Genomic DNA, 16,539 nt, shown 5'->3' with positions numbered 1-16,539 from the left:
TTACCTTGTCAGTGGTGGGAGTTGCTGGAAGATGGTTCTGCTCTCTTCCTCCTCAGCCTTCAGTACCCAAATCCATCCATGTCCCTTCCTCCTGGAGTGCCTATGGAAAACCTGGCAAAACCCACTGCATGCTCCAGTTTTGGGACAAAGAAGTCAGATGTCAAATTGTCCTACATTTCAGGGAAGAGAGGGAAAGTGGTCGTTGCAAAAAGAAAGGAGCATTTAACTGGGATCACTGATTATTACTGGCAGGATTCAGGTAGCTAATTGCTGTCATTAATTAGTGTGGAGCAGATAAACAGGGATTCTTTTTTGTTTTACTTTTTACCCCATTCAAGGAGAACTCAAAAGAGGAAAATAAAAGCTTGGACAGCTCAGCTGCTGCTGAGGATGTAGATATTTTGTTTTTTGGGTTTTTTTTTGCCATCACTTCCACAAATCGGCTGCTTTTCTTGGGAAACTTTTTCCAAGGTACTTCAGTTACTCATTTCGAGGAACTGGAGCTTCGTGTCCAGGAAAAACTCCTGCTGGTGGAGGCAGGAGCTGCCCCTGAGCCTGGTAACAGATCCCACAAACACACCAGGGAACAGGCAAGGAGCCTGTGTCCAATCCTGCTGTGCCCAGCTCAGTGCCTCTTCTGTAGAAAGAATCCCAGACGTTTTGGGTGGGAAGGGACCTCAAATCCCACCCAGTGCCACCCCTGCCATGGCAGGGACACCTCCCACTGTCCCAGGCTGCTCCAGCCCCAGTGTCCAACCTGGCCTTGGGCACTGCCAGGGATCCAGGGGCAGCCCCAGCTGCTCTGGGAATTCCATCCCAGCCCCTGCCCACCCTCCCAGGGAAGGATTTTTTTCCCAACATCCCACCTAAACTTGTAATTTCTCAGTTTGAAGCCATTCCCTGTGTCCTGTCCCTCCATCCCTGGAAATTGTCTCTCTCCAGCTTTCCTGGGGCTCCTCCAGGCCCTGCCAGGCCACCCTGAGCTCAGCCCAAAGCTTCTCCTGTGCAGGTGAACAATCCCAGCTGTGCCAGCCTTTCCTGCCAGCAGAGCTGCTCCATCCCTCTGCTCATCCTGGAGCCTCCTCTGGGCTCTCTGCAGCAGCTCCAGCTCCTCCTGGGCTGGGGCAGGGCTGGGGCAGCTCTGCAGATGCAGTAAAATTATTTTAAAAAAACATAAAAACAAAACCCACAAAAACCACACCAAAGAAACACCACAAAACAACCCCCAACCAACAACAACAACAACAAAAAAAACCCAACCAAAACTCCAAAAAAAGGAAAACAAAAAGACCCCAATCAAACAAAACACACAAAAACTGAAGAAACAACAACAACCAAACAAAAAGAAATAAACACACATGCACACAAAAACTCAAATCAGAAAGCAGGAGGAATAAAACAATTATTTCAAGGAGAGAAATATCCCCTGAGAAATATCCTGGGCCAAGTAATCACTGTCAGCCCAGATGTCGTGACAGGTGAATTCCCTTCCCACCTGCAGGCTGGGGGCACCAATATTCTCCTGAGAAGCCCCTTCCCCCTTTTGATTTGATTTTCTGAAGGAATTTCCATTCCCAAATGAAATTATAATTGTCAGTCTCAAATTGCCCAAATTTGGACTGATTTTTTAAGTGGAAAAATGCAGCAGGCTCCTGACAGTGAGAGGACTCGGTGCCAAGGATTCCAGCTTTTGCTCTGATGCTCAAACTTTTTACTGAAATCTTTCAAAATAATTCAGTGAGAGGTGAATACCCTGTAAATTTGTCATTTGGAGCAACCAAAAGAAATCAAGTTACTGGGCAGGAAATTTTTGCAAGTTCAGAGGGAATGGTTTTAAATTGACAGAGTGCAGGGCTGGATGGGAGACTGGGAATTAGGAATTGTTCCCTGGCAGGGTGGGCAGGGCTGGGATGGAATTCCCAGATTCCCCTGGATCCCTGGCAGTGCCCAAGGCCAGGTTGGACACTGGCACAGTGGGAGGTGTCCCTGCCATGGCAGGGGTGGCACTGGGTGGGCTTTAAAGTCACTTCCAACCCAAACAATTCCATGATTCATTGATGAGGAGCTCTGAATTTCTATAGAGATGGTTGGCATCTCTTAATCACTTAATTTCTATAATTGTTACTGCTGCTGGTTCATGCCTTGCTGTGTTCAGCTGCAAGAACAGGAATGAATAAATAAATATATTCTGGTTATTCTTGAGTTTATCACAAAGAACTAACTAGTAGGGTACAAATTTTGCTCAAATCCATTTTAGATGTAACTCCACTTGTGGAGACAACCAGATCCAAACTTGACTTGGATCTTCATTTGCTGGTTTTGAGTTTGGTGAGCCAGAACTGAATAGAAGAACTCCAGTAACAAAAACTGAACCTAAACTGAAAACCAAGAGGAAAACTGTATGAACCTAGAATCATCCATACATTTGTTTTTGTTCCTAATTATCACAGGATCCTTGTGGAATGCTTTGGGTTGGAAAGGACTTTAAAGATCATTCAGTTTCCAACTCCTTCCACTTTTCTACCTGATTATTTCTGGTAGAGTTTAAATAAATTTAAATTGTTTAGAATAATTCCATTTCCATATTTGCCTCCACCCAGAGCTGAAATGTATGGATTAATTGGTTTGGAATGACAGCACTCCTCATTTGGAATAACTATAGGGAACCTGTGGAATAACCATAGGGAACCCTTTTTTGGGTAGCCAAAACCTGTTTTTCTGTTTTTTTTTTTTTTTTTTTTTTTTTTTTTTTTTTTTTTTTTTTTGTTAGTTTTGAAATCCTTGCTCAGAGGACAGTGGTGTAGAATCCCAGAATGGTTTGGACTGGAAGGGATTTAACTTAAGGAATTCAGTGGGAGAATTTCTACAGTTTATACAAAGTCATGAAAAAAATCTACATTTTTAAGAAGCTCAGAGATAATTGAGCCTAATAAAAAAGTAATTTCAAATCTTGTTCACGTGTTGGACAATTTTGAGATCATTCCATGGTTTCTGTAAGCACATTTGACAAATTGTATTTCAGAGCACCTGGGTGGAAAAGCTGTTCTTTAACACCAATGAGGGGGGAAAAGAAAAGTGATGCCCTGAAGAACAGGAAGTAAATTGAAATCCATTCTTTTTTGTGGAAAAATCAGCAAATCCTGGCTCTGCACCACATAAGTGGTGGTGTTCCTGAAAGGAGGAAGACAATAAAAAAACAAATTAAAATCTTTGCACCACATAGAGGGACTGTAGACACATTAAATCTCACCAATATTTTCTAAAATATTTTCCCACTGCACAGAAATTTCAATTTCATTAAAAATTATGCTTTAAAGTGTATCAGACTTCAAAGAACTAATGAGAAAATACTACAGAAAGCAGCAAAATAAACTTATTTGTTCACATAGCAAGGTAAGAAAAGCTTATTGAGGTGAAAAAAAGTTGTGGAACATCCAGGAAAAAAAGTCTAAAGAAAGGGTTTAAATTGAAACAAGTACAATAAAGGGAAAGAATCCCATAAATTATAATAATATTGGTGAAGGATTTTCAAAGGTATTTAAGAATGAACTAATTTTACAGCCAAAATACAGAGTTTTGAAGGGAATTCCCTCAGAGGAACTGTCATTAGATACTTTAAAAAGGGCTTGAACTGACTGAAAATTGCACTCATCTTCACTTGTCTCTCAAGAGAATTAGCCAGTGAGGAAAATAATGTTATAAAATGTGTAGGGGTGACAAAAATAGTGGATAAAACAAAACAAGTGGTTTAAACACAGAAAAAAAAAAAAAGTATATTTGGCAGGATAAGAAAATAATGACTGAATATCCTGAATAAAAAGTATTAGGAATCAGAAAAAAATATTAAATAATGAAATAAGTAAGTATTAATTAGGTAATTTTTCCTAGTAAAAGGTTGTTACTGGATGTTGAGAGATTCTGAATCATGATGGGCAAGTTGATATCTTTAAAAATGTCACGGTAAAAGAAACTCTGTACAAAATAGAGAATTTTGCAGGCTTGTATGTAAGAACTGATGGATATGGAGGAATTGTTTGGGAATTTGGCAGTAACCTATGGCAGGATACAGGTCTGCAGAATAAAACCACAAATAAATACAAAATAAATGCACATTCCAACTAAAACTTGTATATTCTGCCAGCAGCAATGAATTGGAGTGCAGAGTGTTAAAAAAGGTGCTTTGTTAAAAGTATTTTCAAATAATATTAAATTAATAATGAAAAGTTAATATATGAAGTTGACTGACTCCCTGGGTGGTGATTCTGAGTGAATCTTTTGAAAAAGAATTTGGGATTTATGCAGATATTAAAAACATTGACAGATGTATTAAACAAAAATTGTGGTGCCCAACATTTACGTGGAAGCAAAGTTTTGTAGTGACCTCAAAGGGGACTGGAATAGAAAAATAACTTTTTAATTTTTTAAAAAATATTTATTTGGGGCCAGGGGAAAAAAATATACTAGCGAATGATCCCCACACCCTCAGCTGCTTACATTTTCCTGTGACATAAATAGCTTTTGAAACTCCAAGTGTATGATTGCAATTCATGCCTTAGTTTTTTTCCTCCTGGTTGTAAGGAGTGTGTAACTGGGGGTGCAGTGTGAGCTGTGCTAAGGGCAGCATATTTCCACCCTGATTGTTGAGGTGGTTGGAACTGAGGCAGTGAACACAGATTTAAAAAATTTTTTTCTTGTCAAATAGGAGGAAAACTGTGTAACTCAGCCCCTTAAATAGATTTTTCCATTATAGATAGGAGACACCAACCAAAAATGTTGAGTGATTGAATGGTTTTAATTATATATTTTCGTTATTTTAGATTGGAGCAAAGGACACTATGGAAATTATTTTTAACTTTCACAGAAGGCTGGGACAGGGGAAGGTGTCCCTGCCATGGCACTGGATGGGCTTTGAGGTAAATTCCAACCCAAACCATCCAGGGTTCTGTGATTTCTGAGCTGAGCTTGAGGAATGGCTCCCAAACCCAAATCCTTTCTGTCAGGATCAGGAGCAGAGTGGGCAGGGCCCAAAGAGCATCAGGGTGTTAAAGAAACACACAGAGAAAGCAAAAATCACAGAGAAAATAAAATTCCTGTTCTTGCCTCCAAGTTGACAATGCAACAATTCCACAGAACCCCAAAATCCCTGGGGCTGGAAAAGCCCTCCCAGCCCATGGAGTCACAGTTGTGCCCACCTTGTCCCCAGCCCAGAGCACTCAGTGCCACCTCCAGGGGACACCTGCAGGAATGGGCACTGCAAAGCTCCCTGGGCAGCCCCTGCCAGGGCCTGAGCACCCTTTCCATGGGGAAATTGCTGCTGCTGTCCCAGCTGAGCCTGCCCTGGCCCAGCCTGAGGCCATTTCCCCTTGTCCTGTCCCTGTTCCTGGAGCAGAGCCCGACCCCCCGGCTGTCCCCTCCTGGCAGGAGCTGTGAGAGCCACAAGGTCCCCCTGAGCCTCCTTTGCTCCAGCTCAGCCCCTTCCCAGCTCCTCAGGAACTCTCCAGCCCCTTCCCAGCTCCCTCAGGAACTCTCCATTCCCTTCCCAGCTCCCTCAGGAACTCTCCAGCCCCTTCCCAGCTCCCTCAGGAACTCTCCATTCCCTTCCCAGCTCCCTCAGGAACTCTCCATTCCCTTCCCAGCTCCCTCAGGAACTCTCCAGCCCCTTCCCAGCTCCGTTCCCTGCCCTGGACACGCTCCAGCCCCTCCAGGTCTCTCCTGCAGGACCAGAACTGGGCACAGCCCTCAATGTGAAATCTGTGTTGTCCCAAATCTATGTTGTCCCAAATCTGTGTCGTCCAAGAGCTGAAGAACTGCCTCCAGTGTGTTCCCCACCAAGCAGGTGGGGAAGGCAAACGTGAAGATCCATGGTTAAGTGCTCCTCAGGGATTTCCAGGGACGACAAGCTTCCCAAACAAAGCATCATGTGGAAAATAATAATAATGAAAAAAACCTTTATGCAAAAGAAGCAAGAGAAGAATGGATCAAAAACTTGTAGGATGAGAGGAAAGGAATAGAACTAAAAGGTCAGTTTTCAGAGAAGGGGAGGTCACAGGAGGAGCCTGCAGGGAGCTGTGCTGTGCTTGGTGCTGCTTCATGTTTCCATCATGATCTGGAGAGAGGGGCTGAGCAGGGACACACCACAGACTGCTGAAGGTATTGAGGTGTTCAGGTAAAGGAAAGGTAGAGGACAAATCCTGGTGCAGTTAAAAGCCTGGCTGGAGAACTGAATAAAGACCTTACAAGACTGAAGGACTGGATAATAAAACGACAGAGAAAATCTGATGTAGTGACGTGGTGCACATGGGGGGAATTCTGTGTACATAAGGATGGACTCTCCTGTTTTTCTACTCACAGCTGAAATCTTTGGGTTCTGATTAATATTGCCATGAAAATATCAGCACAATGTTCCCTTTTACTGAGAGAAACCAATCAAATATTTGGAATAACTAAGAGCACAAAATACGGAACAAACCAGAGAACATTGTAGCACACCTGCCCTGGTATAAATCCATAGTTCTCTGTATATGAAGCAGAGTGTGCAGTTCTTTTCCAAACACCCTAAAAAAGCTTCCATGACCTGAAGGAGTTGACAAAAAAGATGGAGAGAGACAATTTCCAGGGGATGGAGGGACAGGACCCAGGGAATGGCTCCCACTACCAGAGGGCAGGGCTGGGTGGGATATTGGGAATTGGGAATTGTTAACTGGCAGGGTGGGCAGGGGCTGGGATGGAATTCCCAGATTCCCCTGGATCCCTGGCAGTGCTCAAGGCCAGGTTGGACACTGGGGCTGGAGCAGCCTGGCACAGTGGAAGGGGTCCCTGCCATGGCAGGGGTGGCACTGGGTGGGCTTTGGGGTCCCTCTAACCCAAACCATTCTGGGATTTCTGTGTTTCTGTAATTCTGGGATCTCAACATGCCAGTTCTGAACCACGGAATTTTGGAGAAAACTCCTCATCTCAGCATTCCCTCCCCACCTTAGCCATGGCCTTCAAGGATAACTGGAAGCTGCTGCAGAGCCTTGGGTTTGGAGTTTATGACACTTGTGAAAATCAACTGCAAATGTTTGTAAAAGTTTCCCACTTCAGAAGGAACTTTTAAGGGATTTTTTGCCCCGTGGAACAGTTCCATGTTCCCTGTAAAAACCTTGTGTTGTTGTCCCTTTGGCTAAGAAGGTGATGCTTAGAATCTGGAATTTGGGTAAAAATTAATACCAGAAAGTTGGCATGTTTACTACAATTTATTACATATCAAATTCACTGCCTTGAAAAGCAACATAAAAATGACAACAGAAAGTTCTTTCTTGTGACAATTTAAGAAAGAAATATTTTTTTAGCTGCCGTTTTCAGCCTTTGAAATTTGAAGTTGCTTATAAATTCCCTGACCAAAATATTATCCTTCCAAAAAAAAAAAAAAATCCCAAATTCTCCTTGTTTTTCCCACTTAAAAGAGAAGAAAAAAAAAAAAAAAAAAAAGAAAGACAGGAGAGGTTTAAAGAATAAAAAATCAGCCTGAAGCAACACCCAGGACAGGAAACTTCTTCCAAGCAGTTAAAGCTTGGCAAACCTGCAAACAATGGAAAACAAACAAACAAGGATCAGTTGAATGTTTGTTTCAGCCTGAATGTTCTGGACACACACAAAACCTCCCAAACTATCCTCAAATCCCCAAAATAAGGTCAGGAAATGTTCTCTTCCTCATGTTTCATGTTGGAAAATCCCCTGTGTGCTCTGTCCATCCCAGATACAAAGTTTCTGTGTAAATTTGAGCATTGTTTTTCATGTATATAAATGGCATTAATTAGTATTTAAGTAATAGAAGTCTTCAAAACTGTATTAATTCATACTTTTATGTGTCAAAGATGAGACTTAGATTTGATGCTCATACACCTAGAATGGACTAGTTCATTCAAACAGAATGAATACAATAAATACACAGAGTAGGTTATGTTACCTTGATTTTTTCCAAATATTTATACTACTACAGGTGCATTTGGAATTTTCTCAATGCTTTTCATGCAGCTTTATTTTCATTTTTAACTGGAAGTCCGTACGTTCTGCTTGAAATTTGGGATCAGCAGTCCAGTTTCACCTATTTGAGGCAATCCCTTTCAAAAAGTGCTCTGCCAATATAGCAAAATTCAGTTGAGGTTTGTTGTGAAAAGACTTGCTGTTACACATAGGTTGGGAGAGGGAAAAACAATGGCATTGAGGTGATCTTTAAGCTTTTGTTTTTTATAATTTGGTTTTATAAACCAAGGGAGAAACTTTCTGTGTTGGGAGCACAAGTGTTGTGTGTCCTGTGGATGTGAGCACTCAGGAGAGAATATTTTAGTGGAAAGAGATCTAAAACCATAATCTAATTCAATTTATTCATCAACCTGATGGGCCCTGCACACAAAAATATCAAATACCTGGAGTTATGGTAATTTTATTCTCCAGAAAGGAAAGCATTGATGGGCAATGCTGTTAGCACAGAGAAGAGCAGTGGTTTGGTGCAGCCCCTGCCTCAGAGTTTCCTGTGCAGCTGCTGCTCAGTGAAATCTTTTCCAGCTCCACAGATTTGCCAACTTTACCAAAGCCACTGGACAGTTTCAAACCTGACAGGTTCCTTGGGAAACAATTTAATGTTTGTGAAATATCACTTCAACAAGCAACACACCTCATCTTCCACTGTGCTACCAGTGCCTGCCAATTGTCCCCACTTCAAACCCATTTTTTAATATTCCTATATCAGGGAATCATAGATCCCAGAATGGTTTGGGCTGGGACCTTAAAGCCCACCCAGTGCCACCCCTGCCATGGCAGGGACACCTCCCACTGCCCCAGGCTGCTCCAGCCCCAGTGTCCAACCCGGCCTTGGGCACTGCCAGGGATCCAGGGGCAGCCACAGCTGCTCTGGGCACCCTATGCCAGGGCCTGCCCACCCTCAGGAATTGTTCCCAATACCCCATCTAATCCTACCCTGTCAGTTTGAAGCCATTCCCCCTTGTCCTATCATTCCCTTTATGGTCCCTTCCAACCCAAACCAGATTCTGCGATTCCACCCCAGATTTGTTTTTGGGTGCTGGACCCTTTGCAAACTTTTCTGACATCTTGAGATCTAAAAGCCAGGACTTCTCCATGGTTGTTTTATACCTCACCCTGGCACTTCTGCAGCTGGGAGTCCCTGACAGTGCCAGTGGGAATAGGGAGCCCTGAAGCTTCTTTAAAACGATGAGGTTGGAGAACTGTAAGGTCTGGTGGACTCCTCCACCCTTTACAGCTCAGAGGGAACTGGGCAGATTTACCAGGGCAGAGTGGCTCCAGCCTCAGATGGATTGTGTGCTCTTGTCCTTCCCACAGCAGTTTCAGGTTGGTGCCCACAGGTGCCCGTGATGTTGTGCCCTCTCCAGAGTTTCACCAGCCTGGGGGAGCTGCCCTGGGAATGCTGCAGGATCTCCCTGCCCTGGGAGCACAGCCCTGCCCAGCAGTTATTTTGGGATCTCCATCCTGGTTGGTCCCTCTGGAATTCCAGCAGGGATCTCAGCAGAAGGTCAGCGCCGACCTTGCCTTGCCAGTTCCCTGGAATAGCTCACGGAGGGGAAATGCAGGCCCCAAAAACGGTGCCCTACAAAAGAGGAGTGCTGGCCCACAGAGCAATTAGCCTACATTAGTGATGCCCCAGAGCAGCTCCAAGGCCTGGCAGTGGGGACAAGAACTGGGGCTGAAATGAACCTCACAGGGAGGCGAGGTACACACAGCTCCTCTGGTTTATGTGCACAGCTGAAAATACAAACTCTTTGTTCTGGTTAATAATTCCGAGTGGATCACTCCTTGATTAAACCCTCAGCTCTTGGCATGGCTTTTTATTCCTCACAGTGCTCAGCCACCTCTGACAGACCCACCTTGGGCAGAGGTGGTGAATAAAGAGATTCAAATATCTGGAAGCTGGTGGCTGGGTGGAGGAATGATCCTGGCTAATATCTAAACCATCTCTCACTTTGGGAAAAGCTGAACTGTTATGGGAAGTTTCACCTGAACATTAAGAAGAACTTTCTTGTGCAGTGACTGAGCACTGGATTTCTCTGGCCACCCTGTGCCAGGGCCTCACCACCTTCATAGCAAAGATTTTTTTTGTAATCTCTAATTTAAATTTTCTCTTTTTCAGCCTAAGGCCATTCCTCTTTGTCCCATCACTCCATGCTCTTGTAAAAAGTCTCTCTCCATCTTTCTTCTGAACTGGGATGGGATAGAGGATCTGGGAGGGAAAAAGGAACAAACAACAAAGCATTCCTGCTTCTACTGAAGAATGACTTCTTAGTCTAATGAAGTAAGTGACAATTGTAGAAAAAATTATTTAAAATTCATCACCATTTCTTTTTATTTGCTAGCAGGAGGTTGATCCAGTGGACAGCAAGCAGAACATACTTCTAAGAACTTTCTTGAATGGATTTGTGTCAGGATACCACAAATATAATGGTCTGGAATTTCAAGAACAAAATCCCTGTGGAAGCTGCACCAGGAGCTTTCTCCTGACAGCAAGAACCAAGTTTTCATTTTGGCAGCAAAGACACCAGTCCTACTGCATAAGAGAGCAGGGAATTGGTATTGAAAAGGGAAGGGGCCAATGAAAGAGGAATGGAATTTTAATGGAATTGAGGATAGTTTTTGACTCTTGCAGGAATTCTGGCAGAGAAGCAAAAGCTGGGCATTGAACAGGTGTAGATCCAATGATGTTGCAGTCAGCAGAATGAGAGAATCTTAAAGAGCCATGGATTGCACTGGTCCTTTTGGATGTGAGGGGAACTTTATGATTAAATTTCCCTTTTTTTTTGTTTTCCATATTTTCTAACGCTGAGAAACCATATTTCCTCTAAAAGTTGGAAATTGAGAGTATAGAGAAGCTCCCAAACGGGAATTACTTGACATTGTAGCACTTGATTGACAGACATTTTAAAGAATCACAATTCTTCAGAATGCCTGATTTCAACAGGAACTGTTCTGCACTCCCACAAATGTATTTATCATGGAAAGTGGTCTCAGGAGGACTTCTGGGATACAACTTCCAAGTAAAGTATGCACTTTCCCTAGGATAACTAACACAGCCTTTTTCCTGGAGACTTCTTCCTCAGAAAGCTCCATGGTTTTGGGGAAGGATTTTCACAGAATCATTGAGGTTGGAAAAGATCTCCCAAGATCACCAAGTCCCAGCTGTGCCCGATGCCCACCTTGTCACCAGCCCAGAGCACTGAGTGCCACCTCCATGTGTTCCTGGGACACCTCCAGAGATGGGGTGACTCCAAACCTCCCTGGGCAGCCTCTTCCAACACTTAACAACCATTTCCATGAAAAAAAAAAAAAAAAAAAAAATTCCTCCTGATGTCCAGAAATTCCTGCCTGGTGTTTTAAACGGGAAAATAAACTTTTCATACTCGGGAGCGTGAGTGTGAACACCAAGGAACACAATTCCAGAGTATCAGGGAGAGATCAGGGAGATGCACTTTTTTTTTTTGGGAATAAGCCTTATCCAGCAGCAATTCCAGGACCTTCTGGTCCAGAGGCGTGCCATCCTACACGATGTGCAGCTCTGGCTGTCAATCCAAAGCCGGTACTATCGAAGCCGGCTCTGATGATGACTCAAAAGCTGATCTATCTCCATCCGAATGGGTTACCATGGCAACCCCTCTGGCCTAAAAAGAGCTGGACCACATTAGTTACTTAGCAGCACCTTTTTGACAGGCGAAACACAAGCTGCTCCCTCCAGATGATGGTTTCGTGTGGGACTGAGGCTGTCTGGGAGCTGCCACAGTGCTCTGGGAAGTGTTGATGATGTAACCCATGCAGGAGAACTTCTGCTGGGACTTCACTTGGAGTTGAGGCTCAGCACCAAAGGAATTGAGCTGTGTGGTGGCTTTGGTGGAGAAACACAACAGCAGAATCTATTGTGATGGAATTCTTCCTGAAGATCTTCCAGCTTGGGTCTGGTGACATAAGAAGGCCCCTCTTGCAGTGGGGTACAGAGGATTATTGGAATTGCTGCTGGTCCAACACAGCATCTACATCAAAACTTGAACTCAAAACACAAATGTTGAATCCTGGAAAAGTCAGGCTGCCCATAGTTGCTGAGAAGGAAGTCTGGAGTTCAGGCAGAACTGGAAATGCTCCAGGAGGAAAACTGCAGGGCTACAAGGGCGGGTTGGATCAGGGAATGAAGCCTTCCAGAGCACACAATGATGAGGAAAATGGGCCCCTCTTCTCCATGAAGGAAGGCTGGAAAGGGAAAAAATGGGACATATTACCCATAATCACACTCCACTGCCATAGAATCATAGTTTGGATCAGAAGGGACATTAAAAACCATCCAGTGCCATCCCTGCCATGGCAGGGACACCTCCCACTGTGCCAGGATGCTCCAATCTCCAGTGTCCAACCTGGCCTTGGGCACTGCCAGGGATCCAGGGGCAGCCCAGGGCTTGCCCACCCTCCCAGGGAACAACTTCTTCATATACCTAACCTGCAATTCCCCTCTTTCAGTCTGAAGTCACTCCAGTTCCTGATGAATTGTCCCTCTACAACTTCTCTGTAGCCCCTCAGACACTGGAAGGTGCTGTGAGGTCTCCACACAACCCTCTTCTCCAGGCTGAACAATCCCAACTCTTCAGCTGTTTTGTTGTTTCTTTTACATCTATTCCATTTCTCTAGACTGCTGTATGTTATTTTCTCACTTAGAGCTAATTTCTCCACTCTTTCCTCCTCATTTTCAATGTGCTTTTATCTTATTTTTTCTCAATTTTTCTGCTTATTATTGGGTTTTTTGACCCCAGATATTCTGCTTTCTGAGGGGTGGTCTCTTAGGAAAAGACATCCAAGTATTTCTTACAAGCCTGTCCACTAATTCATATACACAATGTTCACAAACTCCTGTTTTCAAGTACTGCAAACCTACTCCAGGTGGATTGTGATGGAGAGTTTAAAAAAAAAAAAAAAAAAAAAAAAAGGACTCTCAAGTCTTTCCTGTCTTGGCAGTCCCTCCCTTCCTAAACAAAATAAAAAGGAGTAAGTTTTGATAATTTTTGATAAGCAAGAACTTGGATTCCCTTCATCCAGGCCCCAACTCGTGTGCAAAGTTTCCAGGTGAGGCAGGATGCTGGTGGAATCCCAGCCTGGAGGATCCCTAACCCGAGCCCCAAACCTCCAGCAGAGAACACAAGTTCAGTTCCTGACAACCCTTTCCAGGAAGAAATTCCTCCTGATGTCCAACCTGAACCTCCCCTTGCCTTTTAATGAAATGGATATTGAAGAGAACACTTTTGTACAAGGGAAGAACCATGCAGGTTATTCATTATCCAGATAAAATTAACAAGCCAAAAATATCTAGATGTTTGTGCTGAAAAATAACATTTTAAAAAGATGCCATCAACTTTTAAAGGACATTTTTTTCTCTGCCCAAGGTGCCAGAGCCAGCAAAATAAAAGTAGAGGATGACTGAGCAAATGCAAAACCTATTGAAAACTCTGTAATATTTTTAAGTGTTAGCAAAAAAACTCCTCAAAACCTGACAAAAACCCCAAACCCCAGGAAGTTACAGTAATGCAGTGAACAGTGTAACAAATTTCTGTGAGTTTTGAAGTTACCTACATTGAGAAACAGAGAAACTCTTCTGTCACTGCACTCACACAGACCAGAAAGAGATTTTAGAGGGAAAAAATCCTCAGGGAATGCCCCCTTGCTCCTCTTTGGGAGCGAAGCTGTCCTTCCTGACTGAGGGACTGGGCAGAGGTTGGCCTTTGAGATCTTGGAATTGTCCACCTTGGAAGAGCCCTCCAGGATCATCCAGTGCCACCAGCATCACCCAAACCCTGTCCCCAAGGCCACATCCAGACTCCTCTGGGACAATTCCAGTGACTCCAAACCTCCCTGGGCAGCTCATCCCAAGGCTTGACCACTCTGCCAGGAAGAATTGGGGGAAAATTTGTTTTCAGTCTCCAACCTGAGCCTCCCCTGGTGCCATTTGAGGCCGTTCCCTCTCCTCCTGTCCCTGTTCCTGGAGCAGAGCCCGACCCCCCGGCTGTCCCTTCCTGGCAGGAGCTGTGCAGAGCCACAAGGTCCCCTTGAGCCTCCTTTGCTCCAGGCTCAGCTCCTTCCCAGCTCCCTCAGGAACTCTCCAGCCCCTTCCCAGCTCCCTCAGGAACTCTCCATTCCCTTCCCAGCTCCCTCAGGAACTCTCCAGCCCCTTCCCAGCTCCCTCAGGAACTCTCCATTCCCTTCCCAGCTCCCTCAGGAACTCTCCAGCCCTTTCCCAGCTCCCTCAGGTGTTGCTTTCCACATCCCAGGACAAGAGCCACATTCTGGCCATGCTCAGAGTCGACGAGAGAAGTGTCAAAAGCAGCTCCAAGTGACCACAAATCCTTCTGGGGCTGAGGGGAATGAGAAAGGATCACTGAAATCACGGTGCCCCCAAGTACCTCCCAGGGCTGGAAGGTGCAGTTCCATAGATAATTTCAACTCACCTAACACCTCTCTGTCACTCCTGGGGTGGCCCCGCGATTTCCCTCCTCTGCCCTGTGCACCCCTGTCCCTGGAGAGGGACTTTTCACAAGGGGTGAGAAGATAAACAGGGATGGATTTAAGCTGAGAAAGAGAGGTTTAGATGGGATATCAGGGAGAAATCCTTCCCTGGGATGGAATTCCCAGAGCAGCTGGGGCTGCCCCTGGATCCCTGGCAGTGCCCAAGGCCAGGTTGGATTTGGGGCTTGGAGCAGCCTGGGAAAATGGGAGGTGTCCCCATGGCAGGGGTGGGATGAGATGATCTTTACAGTCCTTTCCACCCCAACCCAGTCTGGGATTGTGTGATCACACAATGTAAGTAAAATTCTCAACACTTCAATTATTTGGGGGGCTTTGGCTTTGGCTGCATCCGTTCTGCCAATCCTTGGCTGCTTATTTCAACCTTTTAAGCCAAGATAAAAAAATAAAAAAAAATTAAAACAGGAAGAAAAAGCAAATGGAACATGTAACATGTCCTAATTTCTCCAAGGAGGCTGGCTAGGAAATGAAATTACTAGATTAAAGTATCACACGTCAGAATTAAAGTATTAGATAAAGGCCAGACTCTACTTTTTGATCCTTGTGGGCATTCCAGAAACTAAAAAAAAAAAAAAAAAAAAAAAGAGAAAAAAAAAAAGAAAAAACCCAAACCAAACCAAAAAAACCCCCTTAAAAACCTCGTCACAGATTTAGGCTGGAAACACCAATCCAGCAGTTCCGAGGGGAAAGGAGCATTCTGTCAGCAGCTCGAGGCTCCCACACTGGGCTACTTATAGTGCATATTTTAACTCATTTTTTGAGAAATATATTGATTTTTTGAGGGGGGATGTGGAAGACCCCATGATGCAATTCCAAGGGGAAAAGAGCCTTTTATTCTGTGATTCCCTCAGCACCTTAAGGCTCCCACACCAAGCTACTTTTAGTGCATTTTAAAACTCATTTTGGGGGAATATATTGATTTTCAGAGGGGGGTGAGAAAGACCCCTGGATGCAATTCTGAGGGGAAAGGAGCTTTGCCTCAGCAGCTTGAGGCTCCCACATCTAACTCACTTCTGGGGGAATATACATATATATATTTTTTTTTTTTCTGATGAGAATTAGAAAAACCCTGGACAGAATTTCAAGGGGAAAGGAGCCTTCTTCCCTCAGCAGCTCAAGCCTCCCACACCGGGTGACTTTTAGTGCGTTTTAAAACTTGTCTTGGGGAAATACAGATTTTTTCCAGGGGACAAGGAAGACCCCCGGATGCAATTCTGAGGGGCAAGAAACCTTCCAGAACCCTGTGACTCCCCAGCAACGCCGGGTCTCCCACAGGGACGACTTTTAGCGCATTTCCCAACTCGTATTTTTTTTTTTTGGGGGGGGTGATATTTTTAAGCGTGTCGAGAAAAACGCGCGGACGCAATGCCGAGGGGAGCCTTCCCTCAGCGGGTTCAGGCACTTTAAGCTCCTTCCAGAGCGTTTTTTGGACGGTTTTTTGGGAACGCCTGGCGTCCCGCGCCCGGCCCCGCCGCTCCCCACAGGCGGCGGGCGGGAAGCCCCGGCGGGCTCGGCCTCGCGCTCCCGGCGCCCCCTGCGGGCCGGGGCCGGCGCCGCCTCAACCGCCGGCTCCCCCTTCACCGGCAATGGCGGCCGCTCTCCTTCCCCGCCCCGCCGGGGCCATCCCGGCCCGCAGCGCCGCCGACACCGTCACACGCCGGAGGGCGGGCGGGCATGGATCAGGAAAGAGGGGGGGAAGGAGCCGTTGCCATGGCGAGAGCGGCCCGCCCTTGCTTCCCCACGTCAGCGCCGTCTCCCGCCCGGCCGCGGGTGATTGACAGTTGCCACGGCAACAGGCTCGCCCCCGCCGCCATTTTGTCAGTTGGGTTTTTTTTTTTTAAATTTAAAATTATTTTAAAAAATTAAAATAAAATAATAATTTAAAAACCCCAAGAGCAAATAGCTCCATTTCCGCCAGAATCTCGGGGGGGTTATTATTTTTTTTTAAAGTTTATTTTTTTCTTCTCCTTCCTCCGA

The sequence above is a fragment of the Lonchura striata genome, chromosome 2 (genome assembly GCF_046129695.1).
Source record: "Lonchura striata isolate bLonStr1 chromosome 2, bLonStr1.mat, whole genome shotgun sequence".
Classification (NCBI taxonomy): domain Eukaryota; kingdom Metazoa; phylum Chordata; class Aves; order Passeriformes; family Estrildidae; genus Lonchura; species Lonchura striata.
Note: the sequence above shows the minus strand (reverse complement) of the source record.